At 40.3% G+C, this 25,098-nt stretch overlaps 1 protein-coding gene and 1 non-coding gene across 4 annotated transcripts in view; both read right to left on the bottom strand.

Annotated features, from left to right (window-relative positions):
• Positions 1–16,717, bottom strand: part of Pla2g7 (phospholipase A2 group VII) — a 35,533-nt gene extending 18,816 nt beyond the window's left edge. The window contains exons 1-2 of one of the 3 annotated variants that reach the window (XM_047559374.1): positions 16,471–16,717; positions 16,111–16,153 (exon numbers count right to left, since the gene is read on the bottom strand). The gene's annotated coding sequence lies outside the window, so the exon portion shown is untranslated. The remainder of the gene's footprint in view (positions 1–16,110; positions 16,154–16,470) is intronic. The other 2 variants (XM_047559376.1, XM_047559373.1) reach the window with 2 other exon arrangements.
• On the bottom strand, positions 3,309–3,413 carry LOC124989795 (U6 spliceosomal RNA). Its single transcript, XR_007109620.1, has one exon. It is a non-coding gene; the product is annotated as a U6 spliceosomal RNA (small nuclear RNA).
• Positions 16,718–25,098: the final 8,381 nt, after the last annotated feature.

Here is a 25,098-nt window from a genome sequence, read left to right as displayed (position 1 = left end):
TTTATTAAAAACTTACTGTATACACCCTGTGTGGCAACAACTGTGGTAAATACTGGAAATTTTAATGCAATAGTTGCCCTAAAAGAGCTTATAATTGGATTTTAGAGAGAGGTCTAGCACATATAATATAGGAAGAAAGCAAATTACAGAGGCATTTGACAATTCCTAAATGATATGGTACAAATTCAGAGAACAACAGAATTCAGAAAGAAAGATTTCAGAGTAGATGGGCTATGGCAAGATCAACTATCATCGTAGAAAGTAAAACAGTCCCAGATGGGATAGATGGGGAAATTGTCACTTGAGGCCTAAGTTTCTCAGGCTATGTGGAGTCACTGTATTTTCTTATCTAATATCTTTTTTTGTTGGTCAGAAAAGAGTAAGCATAGTGCAACTTTTTAAAATTATTTCATTTCGGTAGATTATATTTTGTCTTTTTTTGGTATTATACTTAATTTTATTATAAGGTTAATACATGATTTCAAACATGCAAACATGACAGGATAAAGTGAATCAAATATTGAGTTGTCCCTTCACTGATAATTTCCTGCTAACAGATTTTTTCCAGATGCTTGAGTACATGCACATACACAGTAAACACAGGGAAGTGCATATACATAAATATACAAATATAAATACAGAGTTTTAAAATTTGTTTATAAAACTTCATATTATATATCCAACTTATTATTTTGATAAAATGGAAGAGATATCTTTTCATTCTTAATTGGTCATGATGTTTTGAAATCACACTAGGAGTTACTCAAAGAAGTTCATTCACCAAATGAATAATGATATAAGCAAAATTGGAAGGTTCATTGCATGCCCAGCATTTTGCACAATTCCTGGCACCAAGTTTCCTTTTTAATCATCATCAGAACAATCCATGAAAGAAGTTTACTTTTCCCCATTCCAAAGGTGAGGAAATCAAGACTAGGAGAATCTAGTTGATTTGTCCAAATCCCACAGCTGGAAGTGCTAGAGGACAGGCTCATACCCAGAATGTCTCAGTCCCTATTTTTTAACTGAAACATACCAACTGGAGTAGTGTCTGCTTTTGTTTGCTCTAAAACTATAATCTCCTAAAACGAATACACAAGACAATAATTTAAATGATGCCGTGGTGTTTAGAAACTGCTTCCTGTATCAAGAGGATGACTTGAAGAGTTGGACATTGTTCTCTAAAGAGATGAAAATCTGTCTCAGCATTTCCACCCCACTTTATATTCGTGGAGCAGCTTGCTAGACCTGGGAAACTGCAGAGGACTGAGTGTGAATCCAGAGGAAAAGCTACTGGACTTTCCAAATAAGCAACAGCCTGTTTGTTAACCTGAAGCCAGGCTATTTGCTTACCAGCTTCCATGGTTAACCCTCCATTAGACTCTCACAACTGGGCTTTTCATAGATCACATCACCCACAGGAAGTATTTATAGGAACATGAGTAGAGGGCTGTATAAAATTCCATCCCTTATGCTTTTAGCCTGTGACTGAATAAGAGGAGAGCCATTCAGCTCATCTGGAAGATCAATGAGGGTAATCAATGAGGAGAGAAGAGGACGACAAAGTGAAACATATAAGGAAATTAATGTTGATTTTTAGTAACTTACTCTAATCAAAGTTCAGCTTGCCCACAGTTTCTTGGTGTTCATTACATCTTTCCCATCAGTAACCCCAAGAAGCAACACGGAGTGCCAACTACTGGATAGGATTCCCCAAGTCCTCCAAGCAGAACTGGGGTGCTCTGTTGTCTCCACATTTCCAATCAGATCAGGGTTGGAATCCTCATCCTGGGTCCTCAGAGTGGAGCAGTGCAGAAATAAGGCCAGGTGAGATGGCACACAGGGTTCCAGCCTGCCCTTGTGCAGCTACTACAAAGGCTCTTGGATACCCAGATCTACTATCCTCTGAATGTTGGTCTAGCATCTGATACAACCAATCCCAGAAAGCAGTGTTTGGAAATGGCCTCAATGGGACAATGGTACCATTTGTTTAGTTTTATCATTGCCATGTCATTGTGATATCTGATCTGATCTTTAATCTTCTAAATAATTTACTGACTGCCTGGTTCACTTGTATTCCCTATATTCATTTGTTCATAAATTCACTGACTCAATTTTAAGAATGTCTGTGTACTAGTCACTATGTTTGGTATAAAAAGATTTTGAAAGTCTATCAAATTTTTGCTTTCAAAATCTCCAGCAGTGTGACTTTTCAACAATAATGAATGCTTGAAAGATTATTTACAAAGTATAATAGGAATCAAAGAAGAGAAGCATTGTACCTCTTGAAGCATGACGTCAGTGAAACACAGAAAGTCTATGTAACCTGTCTGAGATTACCCAGTGAGATTTTTGGCATGGAAAAGACTACGTGGAGGGTCTTTTTTATTCCAATGTGCTGAGTGACAGAAGAACCCAAATGAGATCCCTCTCCTCTCTCCATCTTTCCAGTGCTACAAAATTCCTTTCCCTTCCTCATCTCCTCTGGCTTATCCGCTTGCCAAGACTGGCCCTGGCTGATGGCAAGGCAGCTGTGTTCTAGCAGTGGCAAAACCCTCCCCAGAGTTTCCCTGAAGTCAGGAAGGGGGGTTTTCTCTGGACCTGGCTCCTCAAGAGCACCAAAGAAGACACTGCCCACCTTGGCAAGCAGAGGCCACCAGCAGCACAGCAGCATGCCTCCTGTAGGCCCTTCTTTAGGGCACATGGCACCTAGTACTGCAAGGCTCCCTTCACAGAATTGCTTCAGCAGGTAGCCTGTCGGATCTTCAATGTTCTGGAGAAAAGAGGACTTTCAGTGTCCTCTAAATCAGCTCCCACGGCCAGTGGTGCACTCTGGCTCCCCAGCACCCCTGAATACCAAGTTTCAGACAGGAGTGAGCGAAGGCACCTCCAACTCCATCACCACCATACACACACTCTTACATACACATTAGGAACCAGGTTCTTCAGAGCATGGTCTGTGACGTCACTTCCATGTTCGAAGAGAGAGGGAATGGATAACACCTAAGGGTGAAAAAAACCTACAGAACAAATAGTTCTATTTTTGGAGTGCCAACTCTTCTTGCATTTCAATTAAAAACAAAAATTGTTCTGCTAGAAACTTAACGTTCCCTGGCTTGAGGCAATATGAGCCAGTCCTTTCTCAGGAGTTTTCAAAGTGAGACAGGCAGTTCTGGACAAGATGTTCTTCTGAAACTCAACTACTTATTCTTTTTGAAACTGAGCACACTGATGTGTGACAAAGTAATGAGAAGTTTTTGATATTCCTTTTCTGTCTGCCAGTTTACATTTCTTTCTTTTTTAAAAAGAAAATTATGGAATGCTTCTCCAGTTTGTGTGTGATCCTTGAGCAGAGGCCATGCTGAACTTCTGTGTATGGTTCCAAGTGAGCGCCAGTTTTACATTTTTTAAAAAACTGAGAAAGAACCCCTGAGATAAGGGAGAGGACTTGATGAAGCCTGTTTCTGGAAATATCCACAAATGACTCCTGATTAACATATCACAGGCATCTGAGGAGAGGTTTGGGATTGGTTTTCCAGTGTCTCAACTTGTTGATTTTGGTTTTGTTTTGCTTTAACATTGAATAGGAATGCCTAAGGAAAGCAGAGAAGAAATCTGCTTTCAACTCATATCTTGGGAATCCAAAACTTGATTACTGGTTTAGTTAAGGATAATTAAAAAGGCTAGATATGAGACATAAACAGCAATCATATGTTGAGCACCTACTATGTACCAGCAGTGTCCAGCTCCTTACTTCATGTAGTATCAAGTCCTCACAAGGAGGAGTTAGGCAGTACCATTACCACCACTTGACTAAATTATGTGAATGACAGGCTTTAGAGTCCAGTAATTCTCTGAAGTGTATAATCTGTATAGTACTATCTTGTTTTAATTTTAAATACATAATTCATACACAAATAGAAAAATTCTAGATGAATATAATCCCAGAATTCTAGATGAATATAATCCCATAAAATATTCTAGATTAATATAATCTCTCTAGGAAATCATGGTTACCAAAGTAAAAGGCAGAAAGAATTCTAGATGAATATAATCCAGAAATCCCAGAGGAATATCATCTCAGTGACTACATGTAAGTGGTAGGATTACATGTACTTGGCATCTTCCCCACAAGCTGTGACAAACAGAAATGCCTCCAGACAATGCCAAGTTTCCCTTGGAGGGTAAAACTGCCCCCAGTTGAGCATCACTGGTCTACATAAAGGGCAAGCAGATAAACCCAAGTGGGAGATGGTACAAAATCAAACACCAGGAAATGAAGAAGGCTGAAAGCTATGTTAAGAGAAATAACACTCTGAGAGCCCTCTTGCCAAGCGGGTAGTAGATTCATCTAACACTATACACACAGCTTGCTTTGTGTTGCTTTAGTCTTACAAAGATGTGAGGACCCTTCATTAACGCATTCCACCAGGGACATGGACACATCATCACGCTTGCTTTCAACTTGTTCCCCAATCAGTCGAGTTGGGTATCTTCCTCCATGATGCTCTTCCTGGTTTCCCCAGCCAGAAGCACCTGCCTCCTTCCCCTCAATGCTCACGGCAACTTATTTCCTCTTCTGTCCCAGAGCTTCTTCTTTTCCATGATGTACCATCGTAGTCTATGCCTCAGATTATCCACGGACTATCCATGAACACACCCATCCATTCAAATCTTTCCTAAGTACCCTCCACGTGCCAAGCACAGAGCACATGCCTGGTTTCTACTACAGGCACACTAAAGCCCTGTAGAGAAATGGTGCATAAGGAGTCCAAATGATGGGAAAATTACAGCTTCTCTAATGAGAAAAACCTAGAAACAAGTTATTATTCTAAAGTCAATATACACATGAGCTTTGTTTTCTGGCACAGTATTGTCTTTATATCACGCTACGTGCCAAGGAGGAGGATCTGTAGCATTTGCAGTGCTTGGGGCTTCTGAAGTGTCTTCGCCCTACTTTGGTGAAGTGTTGAGAAGGTGTGGGGGGAGCTATGGGTTCTATAAAGTGCAATTTTAAGTTAGAGATGTTTAGACAGAAATAGATTCAGTGCAGGCACAAGGAGAATGGTCATTTCTGGGATGGGGGGGGCATAGAAAGCCTTTGGAAAAGAGGTCATACTGGAGCTGACCCTCAGAAGAGGAGTAGTGTGAGCAGAATGATCCGGGTGCACCAGGAAAGGAAGGAAGGCATTGCACACCGAGGACACAGTGATAACAGGGCTTGCTACAGCTGAGGAATTGGCAAAATGTGTGGTACAGGACATTAGGAAAGGGGTGTCAGGAGGAAGGAGGTCAAAAGATCAGCACAGAAAACCTCACTTGCAGAACATCTAGGTTTGGACTTCTGTCCTACAGTTAATAATAGTACCACTGTGCCCAGTAGTGAGGACCTGTCACCCACCTGATGCACCATGAATGTTTGCCGGATTAACATAGAAATGACTTCTGCACTGCAAAACTGTGTCGGTGTGTGTCCTCAGTCCAATGGTGTGTGTGCATGTATGCATGCATTTTGTTGGGGACTCAGGGATGGAAAGTCAAGGGTCTGGAGCCTCTGCCTCTCCCTTGAACACAGCGATGCCCAGCTCTGTTTGTGTCCCAGTGATTTCATGGAAGCCCCTTCCTTAGTCCTTAGTGCACCTCTTCCTCCTAAGCTATAGTCTTCTATTCTTAAATGGATAAACTTTCCTTCTACCTGTCCTCTTGTCACTCAAAATAGAAGAGCTGAAAACATTTTTCTCCAAGGAGAACAGAGAACATCGGGGCTATATGCCCTCCCCTTTGGCTCTGACCTAGTTTGGGACCAGTGCTTACCCCTCCTCTATCTTCGCACTCCTCTATCTGCCCCCATCCTATGCTCTGGGGACACTGATCTTTTGGACACCAATTTCAGCTTCCCTCAGTGCCTCCTTAGCACCTACACACCATGCTCCCTCCACACAATGACTTTACATTTAATTCCCTCGTCGCTTTTTCACACTTAAAAGTTTTTCTCATCCATTTCTTTCCCCAGGTTCAATATCCTTCACCTTTCAAATTTCCTATAGTTCTATGTGCCTGGTGGGCCTGTAATAATAGGTTCTTCTGGTTTTTGATCTACTTCTCTTTAGTTCATATACCAGCTGTTTTATTATTTCTTAAATGGATAAACTCTCCTTCAACCTGTCCTCTTGTCACTCATAATAGAAGTGATTTTATTGCAAACAATTACCAGTCCTCTTTGAAAGTATTATACATTTTAAGTAAACAACCAAGCATTTTCCATGTTACCAAAATGAAACAAAGCTTGCTTTTCTGAACCACGCTCTGCTATAAGCAGCCAAAAGTCCTTGACTCCCTTTGACACTGGCTTCTTTCCCCTTCCACTGGTGATGTGTGAGAGAAGACTACAGAGGCCTCTAATCCTAAACATAGAGGAATATTTCAAAAACAAGTCTTTAACTCTTAAAGTTTTCTTTCCACCAATAAGTGCCTTTTCCTCAAGTGTGGGATATGAATCAGCTAGAAATATCTGTACATTTCAGAGGCAGAACCCGGAAAAGTCTGGTGGTGACTTTGGACATTCTCTTGGAACTAGAGACTCCAAGAAGAATCTTTTGGAACCCTTGATACAACTTTCTTCAGAATCACAATGTATGAAAACCACTACCACAGCCATCACCACCGGCCAATATGAAAATACAAAATTTTCTTTGAAAAAGACATAACTGGACAAAAAGAACAACAGCTGGTAAGGCAAAAACCTAGGAACACAGGACTTATGCGTTTTTTTTTTTTTTTTAATGTTTTGCTTTGTTGTGGGGGGGCGGGGTACCAGGGATTGAACTCAGGGGCACTCAGCCACTGAGCCACATCCCCAGCCCTATTTTGCATTTTATTTAGAAACAGGGTCTCACTGAGTTGCTTAGTGCCTTGCTTTTGTTGAGGCTGGCTTTGAATTCATGATCCTCCTGCCTCAGCCTCTCGAGCTTCTGAGATTACAGGCGTGGGTCATGGCACATGGCAGGGCTTATGTTTTAATACCAAAAATATCACAAAACAATGTCAGGCTTATAAACAAATATACTGATGTCACTTAACTTGTCCATTCCCTTAACTGACCTTTTAATTACATTTTTGGGATTACCATAAAAAAGACCTTATACATAGGGAAACAGAAATCTAAAAACTTTGTGCAGCACAATATGTATTTCAACTCTATAAGAGAGACAGTATACATATATATACCTACAGTGGAAACCCTACAATGTCATTTAGAGGATGACATCAATTGGATTTTATTCTGTTATTAACATGTATAAAATAATTCTTTACAATTGAGAAAACTGTCCACAATGCAATTCTAATCAATTGTCTAAAAGACAATTGATATAAAAAGGATAATGGACTCATGCAATAATGTATTTTTACCATTGTTTCACATCTTTTACAATAAAATGTACTGCTTTTCTAGTAAGCATTTTAAAGGACATTCATTTAATTAAGATTTTGTATGATCATGAAGTGCTTATGTTTAGTCTAAATTAAGATATCATGTAGAGAATTAAGAGAATTACCCATGATCCCAGAAAAAGGTATATGAAATTGAAGAGGAAGAGGAAGAGGAGGGGGAGAGACAAAATAAATATTTTTTTAATTTTTGAAAAGTTTATCTTTGGAGAGTTTTATATAGTTAGAAACTAATGATAATTTTTTATCCTTATATCAACTTTTCTCTTTTCTCTTTTCTAATATTTTAAGTGAGTGGGAATATGCACTTAAAATATTTTTTGAAAGGGAATCTCACTATGTTGCCTAGGTTGGTCTTGAACTAATGGGCTCCAGATATCCTCCTGCCTCAGTATCCCTAAAGACTGTAAGTGTACCACCACATCTGACTAAAAATTAATAATTTTTAAATAGTAAAGGCTGAAAATAATTTTCTTCAATTTTGCCTCCTCAACCACTAGAGAAAATATAATCCTGATGATCAAAAAGAACTTTTAATGAAAGCTCAGATCATACATTCTATTTAAATTGATGTCACTTCTTTAAAAAATGTAGACTTTGAGTTTACTGCTAAAAAGCTACTTGCTCTTCAAATCTCAGCATGAGATCTAGCATAACTATCATTAATCCTGATTTCCCTTTGTCCATCACTATTAAGTTCTCATTAGGCATTATTTTTTTTTAAGCAAAAGATAAACCAAAACAAATAGTAAAATGTCAGTTTCAAATTTGGAATTTCGGTCCAGAGCTAACGAGCTGTTCAAGTAAAATCCATTCCTGGCAAGAGACTAGGACATGCATGTCTCAACTCTTCTGTTATTAGTAAAGAATCAAAACAGAAAATATTCTTTCTGGACATGATGGCACATGCCTATAATCCCAGCAAATTTGGAGGCTGAGGCAGGGGGATCACAAATTTGAGGCCAGTCCCAACCATTTAGCGAGGCCCTAAGCAACTTAGTGAGACCATGTCCCAAAATAAAATATAGAAAGGACTGGGGATGTGGCTCAGTGATAAACTGCCTCTGGGTTTACTTCCCAGTACCCAAGAAAGAAAGAGAGAATAATTTTTAGAAAGGGAGCAGAACTCCTCTACTCCCCCAAATGCCCTCATTCTAACCTCTGGAATGTGTGAAGATGCTGTGTTACATGGCAAAGGGAAATAAAGAATGCAATAAAGTTAAAGCTGTTCATCTCAATTGTCCTTAAAATAGAGAGATTACCATGGATTAACCCTAGAGTCCTTAAAAGTGGAATAGGAATGGCAGAAGAGAAGGTCTGAAGAGATTTGGGGTTGTCACAGTTGGAAAGGGGGCTGCTACTGCCATCTAATTGGGTAGAGGCTGGGGATGCTGCTAAGTATCCTACTAAGCACAACACAGCCCTCACAATGCAGAAATATCCCCAGATGTTTAGATGCCGAGGCTAAGAAATGCTGATGTTAAGAGAAGGCTGGAGCAACTACATCCTTGTTTAATAAGGAAGAAAGATTTATTCATTCCAGAACAGTCTATAGGGAGGCAGACACCTAGACAAAAGGAACAATGTTTTGATATTTAGGTCATTTATAATGCCTACTTCACCTGTCCAAACATTGCTAACTGGTCCCCTGCCAGGAATGCTAAAATAAAAGGAATGCGTGGGTGGGGTTAGACTCTGATGTCCCATCTTCATCTAAGATATAAGATTCTTTTCAAAAACAATTTCCTACTCTACATTTGCTAATATTGAAACTAGGAAAGGGAAAACATAATATCAACTCTAACATTACTTTTTATTTCTACCATGTTAGCTAATGGAAGCAGAACTTAATCTCACATTCTCTCAAAAGAGTGACTGCTGCAGAAGTGTCTAAGGCCTCTTACTTTGCCCACAGTTGATAACGACTGTTGTGTAACCATTTCACAACCTCAGGAAAGAGGTACAGTCAAAAAAGCAAAATAAGAAGCAGTTCCCTAATTGTGAAAATAATTTAATAATAGCCACTTATAAGTGTTTAAAAGCGGCAAATAAAATAAATTAATTCTACTCACATCTGGAAAACAGGAACTCATTTGTATCTAATATACATATGTCCAGATGTCTGATGCCCTATGTCTTTATGTCTTAAAGGCCATAAGGGATAAACATTATCTAAGATCACTGTGCAGCTTGCTGCCGTGCTGGGGTTCCTGAGCTTACTCTCGGATTCAGTCCAGGCTGCATGCTCAGGTAACCTAGCATGGGCACATCAGTTATAATACTCCTAATCTTCTAGTGAGTGAAGAGCTTCTAAAGAATAGTTTTAGTTTGTGGCTTCTTCTTAAAGGATCAGGAATCCTAAAATTACGAAAAACTAAAACCAAAACCAACCACTGCCCTTAACAAATGAAATACAGCAGAGGCACAAGAACCATGCACACGCGCACACCCACACCCACACCGTATATACAATATGATGTGTGTGACAGTAAGAGGTCTTTTGAGAATTGGATGTATTCATGCCTACATGATGGTTAAGGTTAAGGTCACAGGTATATTCTGTTTAAAAATTTCCCTGGGACAGAATAATGACTCAGAAATCTGGCTCTAGCTTCCAGCTGCCAAGGTTTGAATCCTGAATCTGCTACTTATTGGCTTGGGGAACACAGTAAAGTTCTTACTAACTTTTTGCTTCTCTCCTCATCTGTCAAAGATAAGCCTTATCATGGGCTTGTTATAGAGTTTTAAGTCCTTATAGGATTGTCATTATTATTATTCAAAGTAGTATTACTAACTTCTGCCTGGCCCCAGCAGACTGTCATACAAGAGCAGACCACAGTGACTGGGCTGTAGGAGAGAGGATGGGGGCAGAGAGAGAAACTGGGAATGAACAAGATTCTCTTTCACTAGAGGAACTCAATATCCATGTCCTTCAAATGGGAACTACAGTTTTAAACCTGACACATACATCCCCAAACAGAGGAAAATAATGAATCTGAAAAAATAATACAGTAATCCCTAATTGTGCATGAGGGATACTTTCCAAGTCCTGGAACCCTGGATGCCTGAAACCACAGATAGTACCAGACCCTATATATATTATGTTCTTCCCTACAGACCCTGCAGCTTTTGCCACAGAGTACCAGAGTCAGTCTGTCCTTTGTGTTTTAAACTCTGATGCCTCCTTTGAATCACTATATTTGCAATTTGGGGCTATTGTAAAATATAATAAAGATTATTTGAAAATAAGCACTGAAATATCCTGATAGTGGACCTGATAACCAAGATAGTTACTAAGTAACTAATGGGTGAGTTGTGTATACAACATGAATACACTAGGCAAAGGGAAGATTCACTTTCCGGGCAGGACAGGGTGGGATATAGCAGGATGGCACATGATTTCATCCTACTGGGGACCATGGCACACATTTTAAAATGGAATACAATTTAAAATTTATGAATTGTTTATTGTTGAAATTTTCCATTTAATATTTTCTGACCACAGTTTGACCATGGGTAACCGTAGATGGAGGGGAGGCTACTATAACGTGGGCCTTAGAGGGAAGGCAGTTCTGGGAAGATCTCTTAACAGTTCCCTAAAATATCCAAATACACAAATGCATTCCACAAAGCTAAGACTAAAAATGGAGTTCTAACTCTCAAATTCACTTGTCTGATGTCTTATGTACAAACCAAAGACAGTAAAGTGAGGTAGAAAAGTAAGATAATGTTTGTATGGCAGTTAGCAATAATGATTATTTACTCTGTACCAGCCATCATTTTAAGCATTTTATATAAATGAACACATTTAGTCCTCAGAGTTCAATACACAGATGAGAAAACAGAGATAGAGAGGTTAAATAACATGTTCAAGGTCACAGAGAGAGGAAGTAGCTAAAACAGGATCTGAACTTAGGCCCTGATTCTACAGAAGATTCTCCACTTCAGTGCTACTGATGATTCATGGTGGAGGGTGGGGCTGCCCTATGGGTTGTAGGATGTTTAGCAGTATTCCTGGCCTCTGTCCACTAGATGCCAATAGTGACCTCCAGTGTGGCAACCAAGTATGTTGATGACACAGTCCCCTGGGAGAGCAAATACCCTCATTAGTTGAGAGCCAGTGTACAGTGATGGGTTCTGCAGTAAATGCTTAGGAACAATCTAAGTAGAAAATAAGCCATAAATACAAGTCAAAAGAATAATGGATTAACAACAACAAAAGATATATATGAAGACATCTTAAGCTGCATAACAAAATTATAACATCTTGGAGAAAGGGAGGTCACCCTCCCACTGCATTCTGTACCAGTTGGACCACATCTTATCACACTGGTTGAGGCTTTAAGTATTTTAACAAATGAAGGCTCATACAAAAGGACAATAACCCAACAATAACTGTAGTTATGACAGAACAAGGCAGCAGGTCACATGAAGAGCTTCAGAAGGAACAGAGGGGTATGCACAACCCAGACGGCACGTGACAGGTACTGTTCTGGGCACAAGGTCTTAGATATGTCCCGTGGGTACCCAGATTGTTAAACTCCAATAACAGAGGCTCTTCAACAATTGACCTTCTTTTTTCTTCCTCACAGGAGCAAAGTACAGGTCTGAGGCCTCCCAGCATGGATACGAGAATAGGAATCCCTGCTTTGGATGAGGGTAAAAGTGGGATAGGGCAGGATGGACTAGAGAGTCGTAACCTCAGGTTAAAAATTAAAAATCTACAAGGGTCACCCACCAGGTAACTTAAATGAGTCAAAAAGACCTAGCAATGGAACAGGAATTGTAGGGACTGTGGCCAACTGGACCAGGCAGAAGGGGCAACTGCCCCTCAACTGTAGTTGATGACTTTCATGCAGGAATGAGAACTCTATGATATTAGATCTTCTCATCATTTTCAAACCACTCATTTTTAAAGAACTGCATTTAATTGAGCATTTCAAAACATCGTATACATCGAACCAAATAGATTTAGGGCCCTATGGAGAGACTGTAACATCTTACTTGAAGATGACCCTCAATGCCATATAATTTTGATGGTAGATTTAACAGAACAGAAATTGTACAGATCCCAGATTTATAGTCACATGTTGTCAGCAATTTGAATCACCAGACTAGCCACTTCAAGTTGAAATTCAGACACACTGTGACCCATGATTAACTAATGGCATCTGGCACATGAGCAAAACCCAGAGGACATTAATTCAGGAAGAGCTGAAATTTCCACTGCCACTGCATACAATGTTAATGAGGAAGAACTTGTTTTCTTCTAAAAGACACATCTCGTTTTTTGTAAGTTGCACGTGAAAGTGAGTCACAAAAGAGCCAGGGGGTTGCCTCATGTGGCAGTTAGGTCTGTCATGAGAAGGTCACCCCCATCCTAGTTGGTAAACAACTTCAAAACTCTTCCCTGATTCTAAAACTTAGTCAGAGATCAACTGGGGAAAGTTCAAGAGTTTCCTGTGAGAGAGAATGCTTCACTAAGGGAAACAGTTCTATTCAACTCTGGTCCACAGTCCTCTCTGGAAATTCTGCTGCCATGTGTAGATTTTCAATTATCTATAGATCTTTGCACTCACAGATATCTATGCAGCCATATCCAGGACAAAAGCAAATCTGTCCAAAGAAAAAAAAGAGTTTTTGATGTTTTTCCAATCTTCAGCTTCAAATATTCCATTTTTAAATTTTTCCTGAACACATTAAAACTTTTAAAATTAAGCCAGCTATTGTCTTAGCATTACTAATATTGAAATTCTATGATGGTATGTTTTCTAGGTAACTCTTAGTTAAGGGATTTCAAAGCTCTGAACAGAGAAAAACATTTTTATGTATAACAAATCAGATTTATGGAACAGAATAAAGTACACATTGAAATTTATTAGAGCAAGTTGTAAAAATGAAGCATAGAGCACTGAAAGTAACACAATGTTAGCAAATAATAATAGCAATAAATATTACACTACCCACATTAAGGGTATTGTTTCTATGTTTTTATAGGATAAATGGTCTAGACACCAATGCCAGCCCCAATGTGTGGAAGGGAAATTTGAGACAGAGAAACACTAACTTCCCACTCTAGCTCCATAAAAGAAGCCTATGGCCATGTACTGCTGTCACCCTCGATAACTTAGGTCACCATCAATAAACTTAGTCTCTTTTCCCCCTTCTTCTCTTAGAATTCATTCTCCACACTGCATCCACAGCATTTTCATAAAAAAACGTGAAGCTGTGACACGATGCCTCTGCTGAAACACCATTCTTGGATTCCACTATGCTTAGAATAAACTCTAAATGGTTTGCTCCAGCGTGTGATTTGGCATGACCTAGATCCCGCTTCCCTTCCTGCTTCTTTACTCCTACAAGTCTCATTCTCCCTAACCTAATCCTGGTCATGTTGGCCTTCCAACTGGGCTTCCCATACATGCCATTTATTCCCAGAACTTTTGTGCTTGTGATTCCTTCTGCCAGAACCATCTGCCCTGCTTCCTGGAGTCTTGTCTCATCTCAAGTCCATCAGAAAAGTCTCTCCTCCAAACTGAATCCAAGAACCGGGGTCCCTCTCACCTGTCCAACACACATACCACCACTACTATCAGCACCACCACTGCCGCCCAAAACATCACTATACCACAGCACTCAACTTTTCTTAAGAGTGTTTACCACTATATGAACTCATCAAGTTCATCTGTTCATTCTAGAATGTGAACTTCATAACAGTTTATGTATCTTAATCATTGCTCTATACTTAATTTCTGGAACATAGATGATGCTCTAAATATTTTTGACATGAATGAATAAACACAGTCCAACTAGGAATCAGCTAGTTACTTAATTCAATGAGTATTCTTACAATAAGTGTTTTCCTTCATCTCAGCTGTTTATTTCTTTCAAAAACAAAACAAAACAAAACAAAACTATAAGCCTTTATTTATTAGCCTGTTTGATTTTAGTGTTATGAGTCATTTCTCCAAAAAATTAAGCAAGGCGAAAGTGAGGGCATATCCACAGGCACCTAGCTTATCAGGGCAAGGCAGTGGGAACCCCCTGCTCATGCCCTCAAACCACAAAGCTTTTCCAGAATTCTGGAACAATATGACTTTAGAATTAAATGGTCCTCTTCAATTCCTTTGAAATTGAGAGTACTTTCTCTTCAATGCTTGACTTTTATGGAAACCTCTTAATGTCTCCAGGGGTCAATCTGAATGTCTTTCAAATTTCAATGAATGGGGGACGGGAGCGCAGGGGATCAGGCTTAAGATAAATCCCAGCATAAAGAACCAGCTGATCATTTTTCTTTCCACAAAATTCCTATCTTTGAGGGTACTGGGGAAAGGAACACAGATTGACAGGACTCCTAAACTATACCTGGCCTTCCCAGATATAGTTTCTGCTCCAGTTTCTCAGTTACCTACTTAGCTTTTCTCTTAATGTTCTATGCCAAGAAAGCCTCAAAGACCTCAAAGAGAGGAATAAATTGTATTTGAGTGTAAACAGATCCAGGTAAGAAAATATAGTTAGGGCCCTGTGTGTACATCAGGACCAATGCACAAGAGGGGAAACGCAGAACCCGTGGCCCAGATTTGACAGTCCTGTTTGAGGAGAAAGCCCTGGGGTGCTGGCCAAACCTTTCACACCTCAGAAGGGATTTCTCTATTGCAAAATGAGAGTTGGAGCCAGATTAACCTCTTGTCTAACTCTGGTGCTTGGTGGCTCTACTGAGTCTAGAGCCTCAGCAGCTCTGCTGGCAGCAACAGTCTGTGGTGGCAGACTCTCCTGCCAACCCCAAGTTTGATGTGCCCAGTTCAAGAAAGAGTCACATGGCCAACAGGAGTTTCTTGTGCACAAATCTCTGGGGGAGGAAACATACCCTCAATACCCAAGGGCCTGGTGCTGACCTGGGCATGCTGGAAAATGCTAAGTGGCAGGCTGTCTATTCACCTTCTACAGGACTACGTTCTGTAAGGTCACTAGAATTCCCTATCTGAGGAAATCTGCCTGAAGTTGGACATTTTGCAGTGTCTCATGGCCACAAGGTCGTCTCCTTACTGCTTAGGCCAATACTTAGTGCCCTGATCCTAGAGTTCAATGTTAGCCCCAAATTTGGTTCAGAGCCTGCAAGATTGTTAAAGCTCCAGGGGATACATTTTCCAGCTCCTACTCACGTGCGTGCCAGACTCCTAGCTCGGCATTCTCATTTGGGTCAAAGGTAATTTGTGCAAGACTGATTTGTTAACATGTGTCTCCCAAACCTGAATCTGTGTGCCCTTAAAGGATGGCAAGTCCCTATGTATGAGTCAGATACACCCACTCCTTCCTCCCTCAGCACCTGTGCAGAAATCCTAAGACCCACAGGCCTGAAGGAAAGTCCAAACTTTTCTGTTTTGGGAAATATTCCTCCTATTCCAGAAACTTCTACAGAAGTTCCAGGAGTAAATGAGGAAGACAGTGTTTTCTATTTTCTGGTTTTGCTCAGGTTTTTGAAAAAGGGGTCTCACCTCCGACTCAGGGTAGGAAAAAAACAAACAAACAAACAAAAAAAACTTTATCTTATCTGGAAGGCAGGGAGATGCTCCAGGCAAGGGCTGTATTATTTTGTTTTAGTAATTTTATTCCTACAGAGGCTTCTTGAAATTGGGCTCCGAAAGAAAAATTCCTCAAAACCTGTATGTGTCTGTGTATGCCCGCGCGCGTCCCGGTAAGAGCTCTGTGGATTAAAAAAATTCCTCAAATTCCCGCTTCGATAAGCCAGGTTCTCCCCATTAGCACTGAATTCTTAGGGTTACTTCCTCGGAAAAAAAAGGCTTGGGATCCGCCACCCTTCTCCCAACGATCCTAGCGCTGTTAGCGAGGGCGTCAGGCTCTGAGCCCAGGACCAGCCAGGAGCGCTCTGCAGCTCCCCCTAGCCCACCCGGGCGGGTCGCGGTCCTGGATCCCCGCATCAGCGCAGCGACAGTGCCGCCTTAGAGGAGCGCTCCCCGCGCCTCTCCTGGGGCTCCGCTCGCCCTCGGGGCCCCTCCTCACCTGGCGCTGCACTGAGCTACTCGCGGAAACCTGGGTCCCTGGGCAGACGGACGCGACTCCAGCACACCAAACTCGACTGCCTCTCGCCGCCAGCACTGCGGGCCTCTAGCCATCCACGATCACCGTGGTCACCGCGCCCTCCGCCCTCACCGCGCGGCCTTATCGCCTGATCCTCTCCTCCCCCGGCGCCGGGAGAGGAGGGACCGGGGAGGAGCGTGCGGCCGCCCGCCTCGCACAAACAGCGGCGGCTCGGCACTCGAGCCCTTTGGGGCGCACGCAGCACTCCTCTCCCCTGCGCGGGAACCCGTAACCAGGACCCGCCGGAGCCTCCCCCGCCTCGGGAGGGGTCCCCGCAGTGCCTCCAACGGTACTGAGCTCCTAGGTCCAGTTCCACACCAGATTCTCATTAGATCTGCTCCCTGCCTAACTCACCCACATCAAGCCAGTCTTATTAGTTTCATCTTGTTCTCTTAATTCACAAACAGCACTAAATTACTCCGCGCTCCTCTGTAATCTGAAATGTCCGGCGCATCCCGCTTGTCAGTACATTGCGCACTGAACGCGGCTTTAGAAATTGTGTGGACTGGGCTCCAGCTTGGAAAGCCCGCCGCGGTGTCAGTCTCCTTTCTTCCTGCAAAATGCATTTGTGAGTTGGCGGGAAATGGTGTTAGAAGGGGATATGTTACCGCTCAGTTTAACCTGGAGTTAAATTTGAGATTTAACTGGAACGCCTTCGTTTTCCAATGTTTTCTCCCTAATCCACTTTCTAATAAATTAAAAGCAAACACGTTTAAAGCTTTAGTCAGAAACGTAGGTAAAATAGGTTTTGATTTATATGTGGTGTTATTAAATGTTTGCATTTTTTAAATAGTGGTTTGTCATTGGCTAAGTGACAGAATTGGAGATTACGTTTTTTAGATAGATTTTATTCTTAGGACTGCAGTAAGAAGTCTCGGACTGTAGCTTGCTTCTCTCACTTATTAGTGGTGTGATCTTGGGCAGTTTTGTTATCATCTCTGTCTCTCAGTTTTCTCATCCCTAAAACACATATAATCAATCAGTCAGAAGTATATTGTGAGAAAGAAATGCCACTACATGTGAACTGCTCAGGATAGAAGCTAGAACTTGGGAAACATTCACTCAATATGCGGAATCTAATATTAACAGCTGTAAAGAAGTAGTGACTTATTTAAACGTAATAATAAATGAAAATTTAAGTGAAACTCTATCAGCCTAGTGACATTTCACTGTACTTCTTGGTAGAGCCCCCTGTGAGATAAATTGCCCCACAATGTTAATCTTAAAGAGTACATTATGCCCTACCAAAGAGAACTCCTAAGGCCTTTTATTGATCTTAAGACCAGATCAAGAAGTTGGAGACTTCCAAGGCTTTGAGGACAGGTCCCAAAAATAAGTATGAAATACTTTGTTCACTTCGCCCACTGCCAGCAACATGCCATCTCCCACAGTCATCTGATGACTTTTCTGGGAAGGGATCCCAGAGTGATTGGCATTTGTCAGGATTAGTACCTTGAGAAGATGCTCAGTATAGTGTTTCCAGATTTTCCAGATTCAGCAAACAAAAAATGCAGGACTCTCAGTTGAATTTGAATTTCACATAAACAACAAAGAACTTTTTAGTATGTCTTATGTAATATTTGGGACATATTCTACAAAATTATTTGTAGTTTACCTGAAGTTCAAATTTAACTAGGCATCCTGTATTTTATCAGGCAATCCTAATAAGTGGAACTAGTAAAGAATATTCCTCATATTCTAAAAAGACAAGTCAACACAGGCAAATTATTAGGTTAGTTTGATGTGGGTAGTAAAGAAAAAATGGAGTTGTGTTTGAGCTACTTCTTATCTCTTACTTCCTACCTATATCTCCCATTGACAGCAATGCTTCTTTACTGTTTACATAAGTAAAAAAAGTGATTGCTTTTTGCTTCAATCAACATACTGAATAATGGGTTCAATGGGGGTTTAATTATTGAGGGCCAACTACATGTCAGGTACCATTTCACAAATAAATAAGACAAAAGTCCACATCTGCAGGATAAGGTAGGTAAATAGAGAAGACTGTGGGTGTTCAGCAAAGTGAGTTTATTGTCCCAGGAAAGATCCTGTGGGAACCAAGGATGGGATCCACTGCATGGGATCCAATAAAAAGCTGCTCCAACCAGAATGAGCAGAAGAGTGAAGACCCAGGATAGCACTTGTGCATGAAGGTCTGGAGAGCAGCTCATCATGATTGGGAATCTCTGGGGGGTGGGGGGTAAGTGGAAACCCTTGAGACTATTAGATGGTGACAGAATGCATAGAAAAAAATTGAGACTATATTGTTCCACTTTAAAGTATAAATTTAAAATTAAAACCAGGAATTCCAAGAGGGAAACATCCAGAAAAGTCCTGATACACCCTAAAATGGATTGATTTGAACCTGCTGGGACTATCTCAAACAGGAGACCCCATTTAAACCTGAAATCCAAGAATATTTTTCAAATAACCCAGAGAAGGGAGTACGATCAGAAGGCTATGCTCAGCTGCAGGACACAGTTTTCTAGTTGAATCATAGCAGTACTGCTTTTTGATTCTCAACCTTTAGAATCACATTATAAACAAGCCAAGGAAGAATTAATCTCACTATACCATGTTAGGCAAAAATGACTGATTTTTTAAATGTGCAAGTAAAAGTGGATAGATAGCAGGATGTAGGAGTGGAGAGCCAAGGAGAGGAGGTTGAGTTACTAAGGTGATCAGTTTAGAAAGTAGAAAGTCAGAAGATACTGTCTTTGGTGGGTAGAAGAGGACGATAAGATCTGGTGAGGAGGAGCGAGCAGTGGGGGTTCAGCATAGAGAGGGATCTCTATTAGGAGTAGAAGGGTCAGAATGTATATGAACTAAATCTTTAATTTACCTAAGAGATTTTAGGTACGTAGGACCTAAGATGGTACACCAAGAAATAATGACAGCAGGGTCTTCTGGAAATATGATAATATCCACCAGAAATCTAAAACACAAACCATTAAGAGTTTAGGGAATGAGACTAGAGTTGGGGTTAGGGTTAGACTGGGCTGAAGTGGGGAGCTCATTTTTCTTTTTTAGTACTTCAGTACTTTGGAACAATTTGAACTATATGCATGATGACATTGAATAAATATTTAAAACTTTTAAAGATTAGAAACTTGCAAAAAGGAAGACTTCTCTAAGAAAATGGATTTTAAGAATCAGTAAGCAATATGGAGAGTCCTCAGAAAACTTGGAATGGACCCACCTTTTGACCCAGTTACCCCACTCCTCAGTTTATACCCAAAGGACTTAAAATTAGCTATTACAGTAAGGCAGCCACATCAATGTTTATAGCAGTTCAATTCACAATAGCTGGATTGTGGAACCAACCTAGATGTCCTTCAACAGATGAATGGATAAAGAAACAATGAAATATTATTTAGCCATAAAGAAGAATAATATTATGGCATTTGCAGATAAATGGATGGAATTGGAGAATATCATACTAAGTGAAATAAATCAATCCCAAAAAAACAAAGGCTGAATGTTTTCCCCGATAAGTGGATAATGATACATCATGGGGGTGGGGGATGGGAAGAGAAGAATGGAGAAACTTTAGATTACATAGAGGAAAATGACAGTGAGGAGGGGGCAGGGGTATGAAAGCTGGTGGAATGAGACAGACATCATTACCCTATAACATATATGATTACACAAATGTTATGAATCTACATCATGCACAACCATAGAAACTAAAAGTTGTACTCCATTTGTGTACAATGAATCAAAATGCAGTCTGTAAAAATTTAAAAAAAAAGAATCAGTAAGAGTTAATCTGGAAAAAAAAGAGAACTTTCTGTAGAAAATGGTACTGCATGAGCAAAGGCACATGGGTCTCAAAGTGAATGGCACACCTTGGGGATGTCCAGGTCTCCACTGAGGCATCAGGTATGTGGATGAGACAGAGAAGAAAGTAAGAAAGAAAAGGTGAGCTGGGGCTACTGGAAGAGTCCCCTGAGCAATGCAGCTGAGTTTGGACAGTGAGCATCTCCAGGGCAGGAATCATTTTTATTCCCCTGCATCAAGTATAGAGCCTAACACAACAAGTCACCCAATAAATGCTTTTGGAATGAATGAAAAATATTTATAGGCAATGGAGAGCCATCAGAGTTTTTAAACTGAGTAGTAGTATTCTTATTTTTGGAGGATAATTTTATACTGAAAAAGATGAACTGAGAATAGAGAAATCAAAAACAAGCAATGAATTAGGAGGCTGTTAAGTGAAAGGTAATGATGCAAACCAGGATACTGACATGGGAATAGAGATTGAAGGTATAAACCAGGCCAAAATGGACACAAAAGATCAAGAAGAGAAATAAGTCCCAAGTGGTCCTGAGACTTCTAGCTGGGGAAACCAGGAAGATGATGAAGCCCCTAGTTGATGAAAGAAAACAAGGAAAATGAACAGGTGTCAAAGTGAGGTAAAAAATGCAGCCTGCATATACTAAAATTTGAAAGCTCCAAGGATGAAGTTTTCAAAATTGAGGGCCTTGGGCCATTCATAGCTTATGAGGTCTATGCGGTTAGTTGAGGCAAGCCCCGCCCCCAATGAAATGAAACATGAGATAAATTTCAAAGTGCATCACATGTGGTAAAATATTGTTCCACAAACTTACATTTTCATTGCATACATATGTATGCATCTGTTGTAAAATTAATTTCCTACTATGTGTTAAAAACAATGTTTGAGAGCTTTTACCCTCAGAACACAGGCAGAAGCAGTGGTAGAAGTCAACTTCCACCTGCTCAAGAGGGTCTCCTCGGCACCTCTCTTTCTAATTCTGCCTTCAGTGACTTTGCATTGTGTCTTTTTAAAAATCTTTTTTTTTAAAGTATTTTCTTTGTAGTTGTAGATGGACACAACACCACCATTTTATTTGTCTATTTTTATTTGTTGGCTTTTAACCTTTAGAATCACATTATAAACAAGCCAAGGAAGAATTAATCTTACTATATCATGTTAGGCAAAAATGACTGTGGTGCTGAGCATCGAAACCAGTGCCTCATGCGTGCCAGGCGAGTGCTCTACCACTGAGCCACAACCGAAACCCTCCCATCTTCTGCTATTATAGCAGAATGCTACAGACCGGGTGAACTATAATCAATAAGTTTATTTAGCTTATGGGTTTTTGATGGCTGGGAAGTCTAAGATTGTGACACTGGCATCTGGCAGGAGACTTGGCACTGTGTCATGACATGGCAGGACAAGTGAGCATGCTATAGGCAGAAGGAAAAAAATCAGGCCAACCTCATCCTTTTTTTTTCTTTTTAAATCAGGAACACAGTCCATGATAACAGCATTAATCTATTCATGAGGTGGAGCCCTTATGGCCTAATCACTCCTTAAAGGCCTTATCTCTTACTACTGTTATAGTGGCAATTATATTTTAACATGAGTTTGGGAGGAGGTATTCAACCTGTCAAACACTGAAAGCTTAGAATCAGCTGTAGTGGGAAACTTTATGCACAGAAGCTGGCAAACACAACAAAATAAGAATGCATCCCCAGCTCTGGATTCCCACCTGCTCCAAGCAGTCACATCTCTGGGCAGAACAATCTCATAATTAATTATTCACACAAGCTCAATATGAAGCTCAATGTGGAGACCTGAAAGAAGCTGTTTATCTGGAAGGTGTTTATTAGTTGTGCGGTTAACAATGAGTGTGCTTGTAGAAAAGGAACTCTAAAGAACACCCACTTCAGGCAAGGTTGGAGGAAGAAGAGCTGGTGAGTGAGATTTTCAAAGATTGGTGAAAGTGAGGATGGAAATTGGGTTAGAGAAGCTCTTGCACGTAAAGAGAGAAAAGGGGCTTTCAAAGGCAAATAGAATCAACGGCTGCTGATTCAATAGGATAGGTGGAAGAAAGGAAGAAAGGGTTTTGAAGCTTAGCAATTGGGAGGATATTGGTGGTCTTTAAATAAACATAATTGGCTATGGGAGTAGATAGGAGAGGCCGAAAGGTTTAGAGATAAGGATACAAAAACAGAGTGAGGAATATTTTTAAGACATTTTGTGAAGAAAGGAAGAAAAAAGAATCTGGCTGTAGCTTAAGGAAGAAAAAGAATTATGAGAGTAAAAATCCAGAGCATCATAGTGAAATCCTCCTGGAGGTTGGAAGTTTTCTGAGCCCCTCCTACACCATGATGGCTGGAATTCACTTGTTAGTCCTGGAGTTGGATCATGTGGTGGTGCATTTGTCCTGTGACATCTGGAAAAGAGATCACAGAAGAGAGTTTTCTGGGATTAAAATCTGGGAAAGTAGATTGACCAAAGGCAAAAAAAAATGAGGGAGTTTATGTTAATTTGAAAGATAATTTTTTGTAGTTATGATGCAATATTCTCACAATAATTCACATTACTGGAAATCTAAACAAATCAGAACAGTAAAAATAGAAAGCAGGGGACCTCCATAGCCCAAACTCAGGAAGTAAGTATATAACAATCTGGTACAAATCTTCTAGATGCTCTTCTAGATTAAGAGGGACAGAACCAGACCATTCTGGACTTGAGTCCAGCTCTACCTGTCCAAGCTCTAAGGCTGTGGGCATGTCATACAGCCTTTGAACACCTCAGTTTCCTAATCTCTCAGATGCAAATGATAGAACCTTCATCCTAGGGTTATAGTAAGGATTAAAAGAGATAATGCACGTAAAGCGCTTAGAATAGTGTTCGACAAAATTACTTCTCTAAAGGTGATGGACTTGTTATCATCTTGCTTCCCTGTTTAGAAACTGTCAATGTTTCCCATAGTATACTGGGAGAAATAAAGTCCTGACGTGCCACTAGTGCCTCATATATATGAATATGTAGACCAATATGTGAATATTTGCAAAGAACTGAAAGTACTCATGGGTTGGGAAGGTTGGAAGAACCTGTCCAGAGGCAGAGTGATAGCATGAGGAGGCAGAAGGTCACTGTCAGAGACTCTAATTTGAGTTCCATGAGTTCAGAGGTGAAGCACTTTCAGGGCACAACAGGTCCAGGATAACCACACCTCTTAGCTTCTGAAGTAGAGAAAAGATAAGGAATTTTTAATTCAGTGTTTTAGCCAATTCCAAATTTCATTATCCAATTCTAGGCTTAGCTTTCGCCCCTCATTAGCAGTGACTTTTTGAAATTAATTTACTGAGGGACTCTTGAACCCTGGATGTCACAATCACCTTGTTTGTATGCATCTATTAACTGGGTTCCATGACTTAGCTTGCCAGACCAGTCACCAGAACATTTTTCCTTACCCAGATCATTGAAAACACCCCTGTTAACTTCAGTCAAGATGTAGGAGGCATTGTGCTAAGTCCAAGATTCCCAGGCTTCTCTTGGTGGCACTGATTCAGTCTCCTAACTCCTTTATCTGGTTGCTGAGTTACATGATTCCACATGCACAAGGCTATTCTTTGGTTCCTTCTGTTTCTACTGTTACCACCCTAACTAAGGCTTTCCAAGGTTGTGTCCTTGATAGTCACAAAATGCTTCTTTGTTTATACAAATCATACAAGCTCATTATAGGAAAATGGTGTTTATTACTAATTTAACATACATTATTTTAAGCTTTTCTTTACATAAAAAATTGCATGCATGCATGTACACTGAAGTTACTGGTCATTTTTATAAGTTCTATTTTCATTTAACAATATAATATTTTATCAAACCAACTTATCCAGATCTACACTATCAGTTTGAAAGGCACTATAAAGGCAATATACTATTTAAATATTACAATATTTAGTAGAAACTTGGGTTGTTTACCATTCTTAATTTTGAAATTACATTTCAGTGAATATTCTTGCAGTAAAGTTTTTGTGCATGTTTATTTATTATTTTTTTGTTTTAATACCTAGAAATGGATTTTCTGGATCAAAGTATATGCATTTTTTTTTTTTTTTGTCTTCTATTTCCCTCTCATCCTTAGGTAGCCTTTGCCCTAGAATGCAATTTATGTTGTGGCAAAATTACTTCTCTAAAAGCTGTGGACATGTAATCATTTTTACTTCCCCATTCAGAAACTGTCAATGTTTGCCAGGTGCTGGGGCACATGCCTTTAATCCCAGTGGCTTGGGAAGCTGAGGCAGGAGGATCAAGAGTTCAGAGGCAACCTTAGCAATTTAATGAGGCCCTGAGCAACTTAGTGAGACCCTGTCTCTAAATAAAATACAAAAAGGGCTGGGTATGTGACTCAGTGGTTTAGAGCCCCTGGGTTCAATCCCAAGTACCAAAAAAGAAAAAAAAAAAAAAAAAAAAAGAAACTCAGCATTTCCCATTGTACACTGGGAGAAATAAGGTCCAGCTATCCTGCGGCGGTACTTGTGTTCTTGCAGGATCTGGCCTGAACTCCCTTTCCCTTAGGTCTCCCGTATTCAACTCAGTTTATGTTCAGTCATTCTGGATTTCATGTCATGGCATCCCCTTTGCTATAGTAGCATGCCCACCTTTGGTGTCTGGGTTCTGGCAGGAAGCATGTAGTATGCTCCAACTGGATTATTTGATGAGTGTTTAATAAAGGGACTGTTGACAAAGGTGACAGTGGAATTCAGGAAATGCAACAAGGCATAGTGCAG

This window comes from Sciurus carolinensis, chromosome 7 (assembly GCF_902686445.1).
Source record: "Sciurus carolinensis chromosome 7, mSciCar1.2, whole genome shotgun sequence".
NCBI classification, from domain to species: domain Eukaryota; kingdom Metazoa; phylum Chordata; class Mammalia; order Rodentia; family Sciuridae; genus Sciurus; species Sciurus carolinensis.
Note: the sequence above shows the minus strand (reverse complement) of the source record. Positions and strands in the feature narration are given on the sequence as shown.